A 19,742-nucleotide genomic window follows, 5' to 3' on the forward strand; every position below is an offset into this window, starting at 1 on the left:
ATGCCAGCCAGAATATTTTTCAAAAGACAATTTAGGAGGTTCCAAAAATGATATACAGAAGTGCAAATTTTTTTTTAAATGACAGTTTGAACCAAGTTGACATTTCTTCCATTTATTAAAGAAAAATCTTTCAATTAACCTTAATGGTCTCCTCCTCCCTATTGTGGCTAATGAAGATATTCCCCTAATTTTAAGAAAACTAGTTTATATATATATATATATATATATATATATATATATATATATATAAACAGTTTGCATACCTCTTTCGAATTGGTGTCATAGTAACTTATTTGTCTAGTATCTAAACTACCAAAATTAAAGAACATCAGAAAATTAGCATATAAGAAAAATGCTAATTAGTTCAGTATGACTACTCATCCTGAAGTACCTTGTTAATAATTAAAGAATATTAATTTATTTTGTTTTATTTTGTTCTAAGTTATGAAGTTTAGACGCCTGTGGCAATGCTCAGTTATTCAGGACATCAAATTGAACAGAATACCAATAGATAATTCTATTTTTAAAATTTTTTCAGAAACCTATAGCTACTGGTTACGTTTAGGATAAAATTTTATTTAAAAAGAGTAATACCTTTAAGTAGCAGTGTAAATTATGAATTTATTTTAAAATGACTATGGAAAACTAACAATGATATTTCAATTTTCAGGTGCTGTTTTATTTTCTGAAGTTTAGATATAGTTAGACAAATTTTTATTTTCCATTAGGTCGTATAATTATTTTACTTTATTATCATTAACATTTTAGAATATAAAAAGGCATAGTTTCACTAGATCACCTGCATTGTCTTCAAAAGCTCTTAAGAAAAATTGTGATCATATAGGGAAATTTAGACATAAATACATATTTGTGTAGAGAGAAGGAAGGGAAGAGGTAGGGAGAAGGACACATTTTAAAAGAGAGAAATAAGTGACATCATGTTCTAATGGAGACCAGCAAAGGTAAGATATCAAAACTTGGTTTGGGCTGTTTTTTAACTTTACTATATTAACTAATTAATACATGATATATATGTACCCTGTGTCTTTAGAATTCACTGTAAATTAACTAATAAGAAATGAGGAGCTCCTGTCTGGGGCTCTTGCATAGTTGTAGAATGATCCATTTTAAAGACCCGACTCAGTAGTTCTGAGGGCTCCTAAGAAACCTTTGCTCATGGCCTCCTCGGTGGTGAGAATAGGCAGGGTGGTCTCTTTTTCCTCACACTTTCCCCCTTGGAAGTTGATTAAGTATTTGTATGTCAAAAGAGTTTTATAGATTTTATGCCAATGAAATAAAAAACCACTGAAGTGAAAACAAAGTGATCAATTGAAGTATATGCTATTAATAGTTTTTTCAATGCCTCCTAGATGCAAGTCATTAAGAAAAGTATCTACAAATAATTGGAAAACATGAAAGCAAGACTTTCTGGGATAAACAGCCATGTGGTTAGCTATTGATGAGTTATCAAGAGATGATCTGCTTGCAGGGCATAAGAATCTAATGCTCATCAGTGAAGAACATGATTGCCTTAAATGATCTTTTGTCTTGGTGTAATTTGACCATCTTATATAAAGCATGCATTATAGGTCCATATCTTTACTTTTTTTGTGTTATCACACTATCAGTTATATATAAATAATCAAATATTTTTGCTATCAAATAAGACACTAATGTAATTATAAATGAAGTCAATTTGGTGAAGTAAATGGAAGACTTTATGTTGTACTGAATAATGTTCATTTATAGTTGAGATGTGGTTAACTCCTAACATGGAAATTATACTTGAATTCTGGTTGCTCCAACAAAGCCAAACATATCTATATAGTGAATATTGTGTTCTATTAGAATGGATTCCAAACCATACTTCATTTTTAAGCCACCATTCTGGTTTTTAATCTTATGATAAATAGAATGCTGTTTAGTCACTAGAGATGCTGATATTGAGTTCCAGGCAGGTGTGAGGTATCCAATGGCAGTGAAATAAGCAACCTGTGCATTACTGGGAGGTTCAAGATGAGATGCCGGCAAATCATAAAACTGGAAGTTTCCCCATTCATCTTCTAGCCAGAAAACAAGCTTTCCTCAACTACCTTTCTACCGAGTTACTTGACTTAAAATAAAACAATCAGCCTTGGTTCTGGAAATTTTTTTTAGCAATAGAAGTATTGCATCTTGAAATGGCTGCTGGCTATAAGTCTTAAAATGCATTGCAGATGAGGGAGTAAAAATAAAGCACATTAACAGATATTTTCTCTGTATTCATACAGGCTAATTCTAGTGCTCCTGTCTCAGATTTTGTATTGTTTGCTTTTCGGTTTTGTAGTTGTCATTTTTTTTTTTAAGATTATCAGTCAAATAATTTTTTTTTTGAGATGGAGTTTTACTCTTGTTGCCCAGGCTGGAGTGCAATGACACGATCTTGGCTCACCGCAACCTCCACCTCCCGGGTTCAAGGGATTCTCCTGCCTCAGCCTCCCGAGTAGCTGGGATTACCGGCACTCACCACCATGCCTGGCTAATTTTGTATTTTTTAGTAGACACAGGGTTTCTCCATGTTGGTCAGGCTTGTCTCAAAAAATAAATATTTTTAGAAGTCTACCTTATGAAGTTATGTAATTGGATACTTACTAATTTCCAATCCATTCCTGCACTTCCTTGGCACATGTAAACACTAAAAACCATTCCAGAAAGAGACCCTTGTTAAAGGTAAAAAAGACAGGACTTTTTTTTGTTTTTCTCTACCCATAGGATACAGAGCCCTATTCTCTCCTCTAGCAACAAAACCTCAGGCCTTGAAGGACATCCGCCTATTCTGAGAACCAAGCATACAACGAAACAAGATCACTGTGACTGAGGGTGAGGTGAGAGGAAAACTAGGGAGTGAATAGAGGTAAAGGGATGGATTACTCTTGAGAGAAGTGAGAGAGAGAGAGCGAGGGAGAGCAGACAGAGTCCATGGAATGCAATTGAGACACTACCCGTAGATCTTTACTTAATGTGACTTTATAGCTTGGAAGTCATGATACAAACCCATAATTACACATTGTTTTATGTATTCGTTTGGTTTTCATACACAGGATTGATATTTTATTAACATCTTTTGATTATAGACTATACTCTCCAACATTTAGCACGAGGTGCTAAGATTAGATAAATACAATTTTGTTTGGATGAGGGAAGAAATGAAGTAGTTTAGAATGTAAAGTTATGAAGTAAGGGTTGTCAGGAAGAGGTGAACATGCATTAACTCCCTTCTTTTCTTCTTATATCTTTCACTGGATTTCCTTTCCCACATGAAGTTGAAACTGACAAAGATGTATGCAACCTATTAACCTGTTAAGATGAGCTGCATGAGATAGTGTTCTTAAATCAGAACTGTGGAGTGTAGCATCTGGTACTTCAGAGCCTTGAAAGACTGAAATTGTTACCATTAATACAGGCAAATGTGCAACTCATATAAACAAGTATTCTCAGATTGGTGTGTAAATGAAAATGCCAATTTACTGATTTGTATTGGTAATCAGCCTGCTATAATGATAAAACATTGGTGTCCAGTGATCAGGGAATCCTGTTCCAAGAATTGAGGCAATTGAAAAACTTAATAGTGAAAAACCTACTCAGTGTATATGGCACTAGGAGAATATCTATTTTCACTCCAGCTGGCAGCCTAAAGTAGGATTTCCAAACCAGAGTACTTTGGGAGTATGTGTCAGTATGTGGCAAAACCATGAGATAAACATGGTGCATTGCCTTAGAGTGCCAATTTCACTACAAGATTATATTTATTTTTATCAGGAATTGTTAAGACATTTAAACATATTTATATATAAACAAACACAATTATGTTATAGAATATGCAGAGGAATGCAAAATGCAAGTAGGCATTTTTAGATAAAACACACAAATTCTTTTGTAGGAAGCTTCAAGCTGGACAAAGAGGTGCAGTGCAGGCAGGATTGTGCAAAAAGAGCTATTTCCTCTCCTTTTAGTAAATGCTGGAGGAAAGTTTGTAAAGTATCTGCTGGGTGAATTGATACCCTACTCCACAGAGAGGTAGGAGATACATCTCCATAGTGAGGGAGACACACTGACATATCCTTTCCCCTCAACACATCTCTGGGCAGACTCCTTGCTGACCATTGTCCATTTGAACTCATCTTTACAGCCTCATTCATTCTTTTTCAATACACTTTCATAACTTTTCTAAATTTATAGCTTGTCTTACATTGATTACATTTTAGGTTGACTGCTTCCTGATGATATATAAAGGGCACCTTAATCTCATGAATTACCTGTTTCTAAATCACAATGCAGACTGAGTTACTTTATGAAAGGTTTTCTGGCTCCATCTCTATTATGTGGATTTTGATCAACAATGATTACCTGGATTGGACCATTTTGCCCTGAGTGTTTCTATATTTTCCTCACCCTTGTCTTAACTGTGTTTCATCCTAGGTTTTTTAGATAACATTTCTTTTCAGTTTTTATTCTTTGTTTATATTCAATGATATACTTTTTGCATAATACTTACTTTTAAAAGTTTAAATAAGACCTTCTAAAGAAAAACTAGACATGTTAATCTACATAGGTAACTGTTTAAATTAAAAAATATTATTTTTCAATCTTTGTGAAATCAAGCATTATATGATCAAAATTTACCAAATCATAGCCTAGAGGCTAACAGCTGCATGAGTTCAATGAATATTATTCTTTGCTGTCTTTGTTTTGTTTTATTTTTTCCTTAGACTTTTTTATGGCTTAAATTATGACTAAAGTAATTGTATAAAGGCAAGTAAGGTCAGTGAGAAAAGATGATGGGAAAGAAATCACATGGTCAATTGTGTGTCTCTACAAAAACTAATATTCTAGCTCCTATGTCCACCCTTACCTCTTCCACCGTTTACATTTTATTTATTTACTCTATTTTTATGTCACTTGTCTCTTCTAAAACCAAATTAGGTATTTGTTTCTGTTTATTTTCAATATTCTTATTGAAATTTAAGTTACAAGAGAATAAGGACTTTGTCTTGTTCACTCTGTTGTTACCACCTAGAATAGTACTTGATGACTCTCAGTATATATACATATACATATATATATATATATTTAACTTCAGCACTGTTGAAATTTTGAGCTGGATAAATCTTTGTTTGGGTTAGGGGGCTGTCCTGTGTGTTGTAGGTTGTTTAGCAGCATCCATGGCCTCTGCCTTTTCATGTCAGTAGCACCCCCTTCTCCAGGTTGTGATAAGCAAACATTTATCCATACATTACCAAATATTACCAGGAAGAAAGGATGTGGCAAAATCACCCCTGATTAAGAATTGTTGGCTTGACAAAATCGGAAGTCACATGGATCTAATCCTATTCTCCTTCCCTTGTAAAGACAAATGAAAAGCAGAACCAAAGGACTTCATTTACATGACCAAGTGAAATATATTGATAGACAATCTACTTTTCTTGAAGATAGAGGTGACATAGGTCAGGAATGTCACCAAGGCAATCCAAACCACATATGCAGATTGAAGATTAAGTTGGATAGAATGATTTTGAATGTTAGAATTCCTGGAGTGCCACAGCTCTTCATTTGTCACAGAGGTGGTGCTACAGCAGGATTAGCTGTGACTATTTTAGCTTCATTTGTTTTCTTTTTAGTTGAACCATTGCAAATAGCTCAAGATTAGACCAAACAGATATCACTTGCATTTTGCCTCAGGATTTTCATATTTATTTAATCTAAGGGCAGATAAATCTACTCAGGAACTTACTTACCTATATTAATTATAGTTGCTATTTTAATAAATAGTTGATTTAAACATTTTTTTCTAGAATAATATACTTTCCCCCTTATTTTCTTCATCGTTTTCCTTAACTCCTAGGGAGAAATTTATCATTCACTTATGTTCCATTAATTTCTATAACTCACCAGGCAGAGGTAAGACTGTAGATATTTGTAAGTTACCCAGGGATCAAAAAATTTAGCTCTTCTCTTGAAATTTATCACAGGAAAACATTAAGTTTGGGCAACACTCAACACTGTAAAACTAAAAAAGTAGAATTAATTTGCTATTCTTTAGTCTTATGGAAACACAATTACTGCTATCATGTATATATTTAGTGAGTAGTTATTTGAAGATATTGTTAAAATATAATCAAAAATGAGATCACAATTTTATTCTTAAAACTTTGTTTTCAAATTATGATAATGTCTATGCATTATTTAAGGTTTATAATATGTGTAATAAAACAAAATAATAGGAATGATGCACGGGGTGGTCACTTTATGTTTTATATTCTTTAATGAGACTACAGCCTGTGATATTTGTTTATTTCTAATATTTTTTCGTGAGTCCCGTGATAAGGCAGTTTATTACAATTAAACGTCTCTGACTAAACCGATTTGACATGTTTCCTTGCTTTAAGGCTCTACCTCCCTCACTCTTTTTCTGCTGGCTGTCATACTTGTATGTTGCCATTTGTTGTGTCAATTTAAAACCAAACCCTTTGACTTTTTTTAAAAAAGTGTTTTCCAGAATATGTTCACAGTGGCAACAATTTCAACATTTCTGTGGTTCTGTTGGTTTACTTTGAACTTTTTGAAATGCCTTTTCATAATTTTCCACTATATTGAAATTTTAAGTCATAAGTATTTTGTGGGCTAATTATAGTTTTATTTCATATCCTTATCCGTTCCATAATATTTAGTCAACCAGTAATATGATGATGTTTTCAATATTTTGAGATAATTAAAATGTTTGTATTTTAATGATAATGAGTATTAAGAATAAGCCGATAGTTTAACATATTTTTGAAATTTTGTTATAACCATCAGCAAAGTTTTCATTTAGATTTTCAGGTCCGAACAAGATATCTGAGTATAACCTAGTCTTTTTCTTGACAGGCTATCAAAATTATCAAATAAGTAGATCAGAGCAAAGCAATCCTCAGGACCTGTGTGAAATTCAACAAGATGTATCATATTAAATTCATGATAGCCTTGCGAACACGAGGAAAAAATATGACTGTGAACCAAGGGCAATTAGGTGAAGAAGTCACTGGTTGTACATGAAAACCAAAGGATACTAATGAATGGACATGTATCAAGTTAGAATGTAATTGTCTCAGCTCTGTCCTTGGCTCTAAAGTAGGAGTTGTATGAAAACATTGAGGACGTGTTCATTAAATTAGTGTGTGACACAAAACTGGATCAAGTAGTATACACATTAAATAACAAGATCCATTTTGGAAAGAGTTGCATTGATTGGAACAGTGGAGCAATTTAATAGAATAAAAATCAACATGTCATACAATAGTTCTTAAAAACAATAAAATAGGTAAGGATAAGGTTGTATGGATTAACAAAAGTGACTAGTCAAAACCAATTCATTATAAATTATTATATTTTGATTTAACAGTAGTACATTTTTATAAAAGAAAATTTACCAAATGTTAAAAAGAAACCAATAAAAATGACTCAAACATTTTCATGCATTTTATTTTCTGGCTTTACATACAAATTTATATTTCCTCCATCATCCATTAACATTTTCATTTTTATGTGTGTAATGCATTTTCTCAGTTGTTTAAAATTTTATGTAAATTATATGATTATTATAGTATAGTATTATATGATTATCAAATCATATATTATATATAATCATATATATGATTATCAATTATATATCAAATCATATGATTTCATACATTTGAATATTATAATTATAATGAATATTAAATAATCATATATTTGATTATTATATATTATAATATTTGTATGATATATATCATATATGATATTATAGTATATATAATCGTATAATTACTATAATATAAATTATATATACATATAGTTCCCCTGAGGAATTAAATTATAGTATAATTTTTATAGTATTATATATATGTGTGTGTGTGTATATAGGTATGTATATATATATAGTTCTCCAGAGGAATACTGTGTGTGATACCGAACAATACTAAATTCTGAATGTTTCTGTATGCTTACAGGAGAATTTCATCAGTAGAATTATTGAATATTACCTTTCATAATAAGGGATAATAATTGTTTTTTTAACAACAGAGAAGTACCATTAGAAAAGATACAATGTTCTCTGAATTTCTATAAGTACATTAGAATAGTCAGTAAGATGTGGTTTGCTTAACTAATGGTAATTTTTAATTTTTTTATGGTACTTGAGTATTGTTTAATTGATAAAATATTTTATTCTTAATATTACTTTTGTAATATAACTTATGAAACATCAGGTTCTTAATTTTAACTTCTGTATTCTGGGCAAATTACATCATCTGCCAACATTTTTTTCATGTATCTTACATTTTTCTGGTTGTTGGTATTTCTGTGAACATCACACATGAAATAAAATTTTGATGGAGTAAAATTCTTAGTTCCCAATCTTTATGAAAATCATTTCAAAATTCGTTGTAGATATTAAGAAGTCAATTCTTAATTGACTTCTGGAATTTGATACTGCAAGAGACAAATCTAATAGCAGACAGATTTTATTCACATGCTTGAAACTTAGGACTACTATTGTTTCCTGAATGTGTGATAGATTCTCCTTTATTTTTGTAATTCAAGCTAGATTACCAGTAGGGATTCATAGAATGAAGTATTCTTCATTAATTTTGGCTATCATTCAGAAATTCCATTAAATATGTATAGTTGCAGTTCAGGAATATTATCTTCTATAATATTTAAATTCTTTTCAGAAGGGGAATAATTTTTAAATTGTATTTCTATTATTGATCCTCCAGATCTGACCTATTTCTTTGTTATTGTTTAGTCATTATTGCTTTTCCTTTGCATTCTGAGAAGATGGATATTTTTCATATGCAGTACTGATTTAATTCTTTGCAGAGTCATTTGTAAATCTTGGTTGTGTTTTAAAATTTTTATTATTTTTTAAAAATTCTTTCATATTTTATCTCTCTCTTTTAAAAATAATAACCTATTGCATTTTCTTCTTAATCTTATATCTACAAATGGATTCTTGCTTCTAATTCAAAGAGGTCATGCTTTCTTCATTCTACTGACAATGCAAAATAATTTTCTAAATTTTCTTTCAGTTCCTATAAGTCATCTTCAAAAATTCATCTTTCATGGAGTCTTCTTTTTTCCTTTTTCTGAAAGTTGTGTTTTTCTTAATGTGGGCTGCATAACCACTTTTTCATCTGTATTCACCATCAAATAAGCACAGGGTAATATAATAATTTTTTCTCAGGCCTTTTCTCTGTCAGTTTGATTAGAAGTTTCATGTTCAATTCCAGCTTCTAACAGGATTTCATCAGGTAATGTTTTGCTAGGCAATTTCCCCCTGCCAATGGGAAACACTGGTAATAAAATGGCTACAATCCCAAGTCTGACTACTGCGCACAGTGCTCATCTATCTTTACCTGAGTGGGTAACACTTCTTATGATACCACCAGTACAAGTATCCATATTGGATCTAATAATATTCATGTGTCCCAATCTTCAAACTTATATAGAAATAGAGATACCTCTACTAAAGGGACATTGTAGAATTTAGACTATGAGTAACAGTCGGCAGTTTTGTTTTTTTTTTCAAAAAACGTTGCAACAATATGATAGAGACATCGTATTCTGGCTGACAATTATTTTGTACTTCTAAACCAAAGGATGTTGAGGCAGGGAGAAAGGATATTTCTATTTCTGTTCAGTTGGTCCAAACATAAATGAATTATATTTTGTTCATAATTAATGGAAATCTTTGTGAACATCTGAAATTCTGGTAGATTGGACATCAGCTCTGTTTTTAGTTCTTGTTTCCAGTCATGTGTTTCACAAAGTTTGCTGGGTCATAATAGATATTTTGGAAGATGTGTGAGACTTCATCAGAGGGTGGACAAATGACACATCAAATAAAAATTTACTTAAAGTCTTCAAAACAGTATTCAGCAAGAAATGTGATAATGATATAAATAACAACCCAAGCAACAAATATAAATTTGTGGGTGTTAATATAATTTTTATATTTCACATAGAGAGCGATATAATTTTGTTTTACTTTGCACTGGTATTATCTGTCAATACATGAAGATTTGTGTCCAATGCTCAGCACACTCATTAGAAGGATAAATTAGAATGAAGTCAGAAAAACGAAGATAATATAATGAAATAATTTGATAATAAAAATAGGTGTCATATTGAGTATAAACTTGTAATGCATACTCTATCAAGTTTATCCATTCCTCCCTACAGTCCTGCAAAGAAGGTATTATTATCTCCATTTAAAGAGAAGAAAAGTAAGGTCTCTAAGTGGTAAATGCTATTATTTTCCCATTTTACTCACTGGTAACTTGCTCAATGATGCTTAGCGAGACAGACAGCAAAAGAACCAGTGCTTGAGTCCAGAGAGGGATTTCAGAAATCCTAGTGTAACAATCACACTTTCATTAGTGGTGGATTGAGGAATGTATATAATTAAAGGAATAATTTCTAATAAAATTGTTCAAAGAGATAAAGAGTTAATGTCAATGAAATAAATGCATCATCACAACTAATTTCTGGATAAATATGCTCTGGATAGCCACTGAGAAAGGATGGTACAAAAGGGATTTAAGCTTTGATGGTAGATTTGATAATTTTGGCTTGAAAGTTCCTTCTAGTCCTGAGATGCTGAGATTTTTATGACTTTATATTAGTTTAATAAAATATTATCCACATTTTTCTCATTGCTTCACTTACTTTTCTAAGCTATCACTTCTCTTTTTTCATGTGCCTCAGGTACTCCTTACAATGCCAGGGGCAAATGAACTGTACGTATTGTGCTAAGGTGCAAAGGGACCTCTTTTGATACTTTTTTCTTGAGGTTTCATCATTTTTAGCAACATTAGTGTGAAGAATGGAGAATTTTAACTTGCCTTTAAGCTTTACTGAACAGTCTATAAAGGAAGGGATAGAGCCAGTTTTAAAATGTAAAGCTGTGGAGCTCCACAGAAGAATGATGCATTTACTTTTGTCTTAGCCCATACTAGCGCACCCTGTTTTTCCACAAACCTACAAAAAGTCATCTTAAGTAGTACGGTACTCAAATCTGAGAGAGAGAAGAGAAATCCCATTTTGGAATCATGAGAACTGTTTGATTCAATTAACCTCTGAATATGGAAGAACTTGATTATAGTTTCAGATTCCTGAATTACATCATGTATTTGTTACTGAATATTTTATTCTTCCCATAAATATCCCTTAAAGGCTTAGAAGTTGAATAAAGGAATCAATTTATTAAGAGAGTCCTGAAATCTTTGAACACGTTAAGCATTTTAAAAATATGGGAGCTGGATCAAAGGCAAACACATTTGGAAAATATTTTGAAAAATTTGCCTTCTTGTGCTCATTAATTTAAAATATTAATAAATGGCAGATGATATTTTTATACCATGAATAAAGCAAAATACATTAATTTATTCAATAGACATTTGTTAACTTTATATTAAAAGGGGAGGGAAAGAGAAATAAAGACAAGGATTTGTTAGGGTTGAATTAAGCAAGAGGTTCAGATTGTTCAAATCAACTCAGAAGAATTAGATATCTTACTTAGGAATCAAGGGTTCAAGTACCCAAGAGGTACAGGATAAGTAAGGAGAAGTCTGGGACATTTCACATGGCTCTTCTTAATGCTTTCTTTCCACATTGGACAAGCGCTCTTTGGTCCAGAATGATAGATGAGGTCTGCGAGTGAGGTTTGTGGGTCTCCTCACATAGTGGTCCATAATACTTCTCTTATGAAATATCTGTTTTAGATCCAGATCATTATATAGCTTATTTCACATTCTTCAAGAAGCCACAAGTTCATCAGAGTTCATTTGAGAAAGCTAAGACATGGATCTGGCCTATATGTGTGTAGTGTTTTTAAAGTCTCATTTTAATTCTTAGCTTTAAAAATTTTCTTACTTAAAGGTCTTTTCTTAAAATGAGGTGTACATTTTCCTTCTTTCTTTAGTCATATTATCAAACTCTTTATCTGTTTTTTTTTTTTCACTTACTTTTTCCTGGGGCTGTTAGTATATTTATACTCTTGTATTTTAATAGGCAGCTGTTACTCTTAAAAAAAGATAAAAGTACCTGGATCATGTAAATATTAAATATAGTTTTCAAAGTGTTTTTGTAAAGTCATGACAAAGCAGATTAATAAATGTATTCTAAGTGTTATGAGATTTTTAACTTTCCAGGCAGACACAGGTATACCTCGAAATGGTTCCTCACCATCAGTCCCCAATTGTTAATCCAACCAAAGAAGAGTTCCACACAGGTATGAGATTTCACCAAATTAAGGTAAGTTGTGTAGCATTAAACATATTTTCTTTCTATACTAGTTGCCCATATCTATAATTTATCCAAAGGGCTCCAACTATTTATTTTCCTACTCGTAAAAGAATCTTATCTTTCATTGGCATAAATATGTAGGGTACAAGGAGAATTCTTACTGAGAGAAATTTGCCTTCAGCTAGACTACAGGCAAGTGGAGATGATCAGATAATATTTTAGAAAGAAAGCAAAACAAAATAAACAAAAAACCATAATTTTTAAATAGATCTTTAACTCATAGAGTATAAGTTACCTAGGGAAAAACAAGAGCCATGCATATTAATTTTTAGAATTTTGTGTGACTCTTTAAATTCATTGGGGCATCTGGGAAAACTGGAAGGTTCAAATCTGGCCTAAATTTTAGGTTAATTATATTTTCTCACAAATTTAATTACACAGTTTTAATTAGAGAAATACCAGTATCTAGTTGTCAGGTGGTTCACTGGAACTAGTTAGTAATTAAATACATATAATGCCCCCCAAAGCCAAGCAGACCAAAACAAATGAAAAAATTTAGAAGTTGTTTAGGAAAATTGAACTTTATAATATGGTAACAATTGATTTTGTCCTGTAAGATTTAGAAAACTTGCATTTGTGTCCACAAATGTATTAATGTTTACAATATATAATTTTAAAAATTATTACAAATGTCATTTTATTGATTTTAAATGTCTTTCATATTATGAAAATAGCTTCATTTAATGCTTACAATAAATAATATTTACAGTACACTTCTTTGTTTTCTGAAAAACCCAATATGCAGCTTTACTCTGTTTAGAAATTTTACAGCATTGTAGCTAATATTATTTTGTGTTTTTAAAATAGTTCATTGAACACCTGCACTAAAAAACAATTTAGTTTGTAACATACCTCATGCCACCTGAAGACCATAATTGTACATTTATTTTCTCCCTTATTCTCATATGTCCTAAAGCCTGCTTTCTAAGTAGCTGTATGCCCAAATTTGTTGATGTCTCCCTGCATAGTTGTAACGTCATCTTCATTTCTCTCAGTAGAACAGATGAAGAGAGGAAATACAATTCAGGGAATGAACCATTGATAGGAGATTTGTTGTGATGAGGATCACTTCACATTGTGCTGTATCAGTTGTATAAGGTACAAATGGTACTGAAAATATAAAGGAGATAATTCAACCAATTTGTACCATTCCCGTCAACAAATAATTGCCTGTAGTCCTGAAACTGTGTGACTCTGTTATCCTTTCATAATAATTTTTCCAATAGTAAAATATTTTCCCAATAGAAAAAAATAACAAAGTAAATAAATGCAGCTATTTACTAGTCTATAAGGAAGTCTAACCATTCTTAACATAAACATATTTTTGTAAGATTAAAAATATATATGTGGAAAAATGTTTCCAATCTTAGAATGGGAAAATTTCCAAGTCAAGATATGAGATGAAAACTTAAAATAGAAAATTAAAAGATCTTAATGATAAAGACAAAAGAAAACAAAAACTCTAAACAAACAAAAAAGTATTTAAAATATAAATGAATCTGCATAAACCAAAATATCTGTTATTATACATGTAAAAATCCTAGTGATCATATTCTTTGGTTCCTGTCTATGTGGAAGTGAGGATTTTAAATTTTATTTATATACTGTGTACTGTAGCAAAATAATATAAAAAACATAGTATAATAGTTAATTTGCAAAAGTAGAAAGTAAGATTATTAAGCACTTATCTTAAAAGCCAAGTAAAGCAAACATGGTGACTTTTATTAATTGTCCTCATAATTCAGATTCCCAAGTTATTTTACTCTCTTTATCTGAGTTTATACTGTAAAAAGACCTGAAAAAATAAAACTATCTCTTTAAATTGTGAGATTGGTGTGCAAACATCTAGCCATTCTTTTTGAAGTCTTCTCAAAATTCTAATAGCTTACAGTTTTAGAATGACAGACAAAAATATCCCCTTCACAGGAAGTTGAGTGACTTCACTGAATTCTATTAACATTTATAAAATATCTCGGTGAACCTATATGCTAATGAATATATGAGGGAGACAGGTGTTTTGTTTGCATTGCTCTGAGAGAATATCAACTATTAAAGTTCTGTGACTTCTGCTGAAAACTCAGATTTGAAAATAAAATCATGTCAGCTTAACGAACACAATGGCCCAGGAGAATGACTTCTACAATTAAGATATGAAAATTCCTTTCTTAAATGAAATTGGCATCACATACACCAATTGGACAAAAATAATTTCAAATGTTGATATGGCTCTATATTTAAATCTATTGACTTTAAAATGTACAGCATGAGTCAGAACAACTGGTGCTTTTTCCTTGCACATTGAAGCCAGAAGTCTCTACAGATAGGAAAATAATTCTGTCCTGGGTCGTGTCCCATTTTTTTCCCCTCCAGAAGTACTTAAAGTACTTCTTAAAAACTCTTTTGGCTAACTTGTGAAAAAAGTTGACAGGTTTTATCTTCCAGTGATTTTTATGAAACAACTTTTTGAGAACAAAATCATGTCTTTAATGAATATGTATTTGTATTGAATATTTTTATGTTTTGCTCTTACGTTGCCAGAGCCAGAGGTTGGAATTATAAGCATTCCAGAGAGAATTTCTTTGAAATATATAGGAAAGGAAAGGATAATAGAAGAAAATATTTTTATCAGCCAACTGCCCTCTTGGCCAACATATATTAAAAATACTTTTGTTAACTATTTTTATATCATGAATATCTAGATAAAATATGCAGGTTAAGAAATACTTATTTCACGGTAACAGTTACATACAGCAATAAATATGTTCAATTACTATTAGTATTTAACAGAAGTATTTATACTGAATTTCTGAATCAGTGATCAATGAAGGGTTCTTTTCTGTTGTAAAATTTTACGTTTTGAAGTAAAATGTAAATACTTTGAAATGCATTGTTTTTAAATAGGCAGTTCACTGAATTTTAACTAATGTAACAAATCCTTGTAGCCAGCGCTTCAATCAAGATATATTACCTGTGCATCTCACCAGTTAATTCCTGTTCCCTTATATTAGGCAACCACTGTTCTGATTTCTATGGTCACAGGCTAGTTTCACTTGTTCTTGAACGTCACATATAAAATCATACACATGTAACATCATACATATTGAATGTAGGAGAAGCATTCATGTTATTGCATGAATTAATAGTATATCTTTTTATTGATAGATAGTACTTCTTAATATAAATATACTATAATTCATTTATCCATTCTTCTGGTGACAGGCATTGAGTGATTTACAGTTTTTAACAGTTAATAATAAAGTTGCTGTAAAATGTGCATACAAATATTTTGGCATAGATATATTTTTATTACATAAATTTGCAAGAGTAGAATTGTCAGATCCTCGGGTCAGTGTAGGCTTAGCTGCTAAGTGGTTTTCCAAAGTGATTGAACCATCTTAAAATTCCACCATCAAAGTAAGAACATTCTACTTGCTCTACCTCCTTGTCAACATTTGAAATTTTTAGTTTGTAAAATTTTAGACATTTTAATATGTATGTAATGATATCTTAATGTAATTTAAATTTTCTTGATTACCAATAATATTGAGTATTTTTCATATACTAATTGACCATTCGTATATCTATCTTTGTAAAATTAATATATTATTTTGGGCTACTTTTTATTTGGCTGCTTATCATTTAACTACTGAGTTATAGAATTTCTGTCTATATTTTAAATATGAGTCCTTTGTGAGTTTAGATCTGAGAATAGTTTCACCTAATGTATGTCTTGTCTTTTATTTTCTTAATGGTGTCTATTGATAAGCGGGCATTTTAACTTTGATGTTGTCTAATTTATTAATTTCTATGGCTAATGCTATCGATATACCCTCTCAAAGAGATCTCTGCTTTCCCCTAGTTTGTAAAGATATCCTCCTTATATTTCTTTTCCTATGCTGTAACTTATGCATTTATATCTATGATTCATGTCTACTTAAATTTTACAAATGGTGTGAAATGGAAATTGTGACTTATTAATGTTTTGTGGGTGGTATGGGTTTTTGAGTTTTGAGTTTCATGAATTTTGACAAATGTATTTATCAAATATATTTGCGAGATGAGGGTTGTGGGTTATTTTTTTTTCCCAATGGATATCCAGTTATTCCACCCTTTGTTGAAAATACTTCGTTCCTCCATTAAAATGATTTGATGTCTTTATTAAAAAGCAATTTATAGTATAAATATGGGTCTTTTCTGTACTGTCTATTCTCTTCCACTTATCTTTTTGTCCATCTTTATGCCAATATTTTACTGTCTTCATTGCTGTAGCTATACAATAAATCTTGAAATTAGGTAGTATAACTATGGGTGCAGAAAACCACCATGGCACATGTATACCAATGTATACCCACAAACCTGCATGTCTGCACATGTAATCCAGAACTTAAAGAATAACAAAAAAATTAAATTAAATTAGAAAAAAAGTTATTTTTTGGCCTTTATATAATTATATTCATTTTAGAAACAATCTATGTCTTTCTCTTTCTCTCAATATATAAACACATGGGCCAGATGCAGTGGGTCACACCTGTAATCCCAACACTGGGAGGCTGAAGCGGGAGGATCGCTTGGGGTCAGCAATTTGAGAACAGCCTGGACAACATAGAAAGTACTCATCTCTACAAAAAGGCAAAAATTAAGTGGGCATGGTGGTGTGCCCCTCTAGTCCCAGCTACTTAAGCCCAAGAGGTCGAGGCTGCAGTGAGCGAAATCATGCCACTGCATCCCAGCCTGGACAATGGAGCAAGACACACTGTTTCAAAAAATAAGCAAATACCTAAAAATATGAATACATGTATATATGCACACATGTATACAGATCTGTATATGTATATGCATACATGTATATATACATATATGTATATGCATACATGTATATATACATATATGTATATGCATACATGTATATATACATATATGTATATGCATACATGTATATACATATATGTATATGCATACATGTATATACATATATGTATATGCATACATGTGTATATACATATATGTATATGCATACATGTGTATATACATATATGTATATGCATACATGTATATATACATATATGTATATGCATACTATATACATATATGCATACGCATACATGTGTATATGCATATATGCATACGCATACATGTATATATGTATATACATATATGCATACGCATACATGTATATATGTATATACATATATGCATACGCATACATGTATATATACATGTATATATGTATATACATATATGTACATATATACACACATGCACATGCAGATATACATATATGTATATCCTGTTGAAATTGAGTTGGATCTATAGATCAATATGGGAAGATTGACATATGTATGTGGTATATATCTTCATTTATTTATTTGTTGATCTTCTCTCAGCAGTTTGCTATTGTTTGTATGATTTTTGACACTCATGAATGGAATTGCTTTTTTATTTTTATTTTCATTTTTATTTGTTTGCTGCAAGTAATAGAAATATAACTGACTTTTGTTTAGGAGTCTCATACACTGTAACTTTCCTAAACCCACCATTAGTTCTTGTATTTGCTTTGTAGATTACTTGGGTTTCTTTTTTTCCTAGAATATTATTTCCTCTATAAATTGAAGCAATTTTATTTCTTCTATTCCAAAATGTATTTGTTTTCCTTGCCCTATGTCACTGGTAAAACCTCTAATAAAATATTGATAAAAATGGAAATGTTGAGAGTACACATCTATTCATTGTTTTGGCTCTTAGGGAGAACAAGTATAGTATTTCATTATTAAGTACAAAGTTAGCTGTAAATTTTTTGGTTTATGCCCGTTGCAAATTGAGGAAGATTTCTCCTATTCTATTTTATTATCAAGAGTGGTACTACATTTTATCAAGTGCTTTCTCTGTATCTATTAAGATGGCTAATTTCTTCCTTTATTCTGTTAATATGGTGAATTACATGACTCAATTTCAAATATTAAAATATCCTTACATTATGTTTTTATTTTTATTGAGATATGACTGCAAATCAAATTCAATATATGAAAGCTAGACACTTTGATGTTTTGATACACATATACATTGTGAAATCATTCCCACAATCATGCTAATTACCTTACACAATTAGCTCTGTGTGTGTGTCAGTATGTAGGGATGTGGGTGGGTGGAATCAGAATATTTAAGATCTACTCTCTTAGCAAATTTCAAATGTACCATACATTATTATTAACCATATTCCCCATGCTGTGCGGAACTTATTTATTTATTTTTTCTATCCTTACAACCATCTTTATTTTTAAAAATTTTTAAAGTTTTAGGTTCAGGGGTACAAATGCAGGTTTGTTACATAGGTAAACTTGTGTCATGAAGATTTGTTGTACAGATTACTTCATCATACAGGTATTAAGCCTAGTACCTACTGGTTATTTTTCCCAGTCCTCTCCCTCCTCTCAACCTCCGAAATCTGAAAGCCCCAGTGTGTATTTTTCACTTCTACGTGTCCATGTGTTCTCATCATTTAGCTCTCACTTATAAGTGAGAACATGCGGTATATGGTTTTCTGTTCCTGTGTTAGTGTGCTAAGGGTAATGGCCTCCGGTTCCATCCATATCCCTACAAAGGGCATGATCTCGCTCTCTTTATGGCTATAGTACTCCATGGTGTATATGTACCACATTTTCTTTGTGCAGTCTATCATTGAAGGGTATTTATGTTAATTCCATGTCTTTTCTATTGTGAATAGTGCTGCAATGAACATATGTGTGCATGTGTCTTTATAACAGAATGATTTATATTCCCTTGGATATATACCTAATAATGTGATTGCTGAGTAGAATGCTATTTCTATCTTTAGGTCTTTGAGGAACCGCCACACTGTCATCCACAATGGCTACACTAATTTACACTCCCACTAACAGTGTATAAGTGTTCCCTTTTCTCCACAACCTTACCAGTATCTGTTGTTTTTTTACTTTTTAATAATAGCCATTCTGACTGATGTTAGATGGTATCTCATTGTGGTTTTGATTTGCATTTCTCTAATGATCAGTGATGTTGAGGTTTTTTTTTTTTTCAAATAATTGCTGGATGCATGTATATCTTCTTTTGCCAAGTGTCTGTTCATATTCTTTGCCTACTTATTTATGGGATTGTTTTTTTCTTGTAAATTCGCTTAAGTTCCTTATAGATGCTTGATGTTAGACCTTTGTTGGATTCATAGTTCACAAGATTTTTCTCCCATTCTGTAGGTTGTCTGTTTACTCCGTTGATAGTTTTTTTTCACTGTGCAGAAGCTCTTTAGTTTAATTAGATCCCATTTGTCAATTTTTGCTTTTGTTGCAATTGCTTTGGGTGTCTTCTTCATGAAATCTTTGTCTGTGTCTGTGTCCTAAATGACATTG

Source organism: Pongo pygmaeus, chromosome 4 (assembly GCF_028885625.2).
Source record: "Pongo pygmaeus isolate AG05252 chromosome 4, NHGRI_mPonPyg2-v2.0_pri, whole genome shotgun sequence".
In the NCBI taxonomy this organism is placed as follows: Eukaryota; Metazoa; Chordata; class Mammalia; order Primates; family Hominidae; genus Pongo; species Pongo pygmaeus.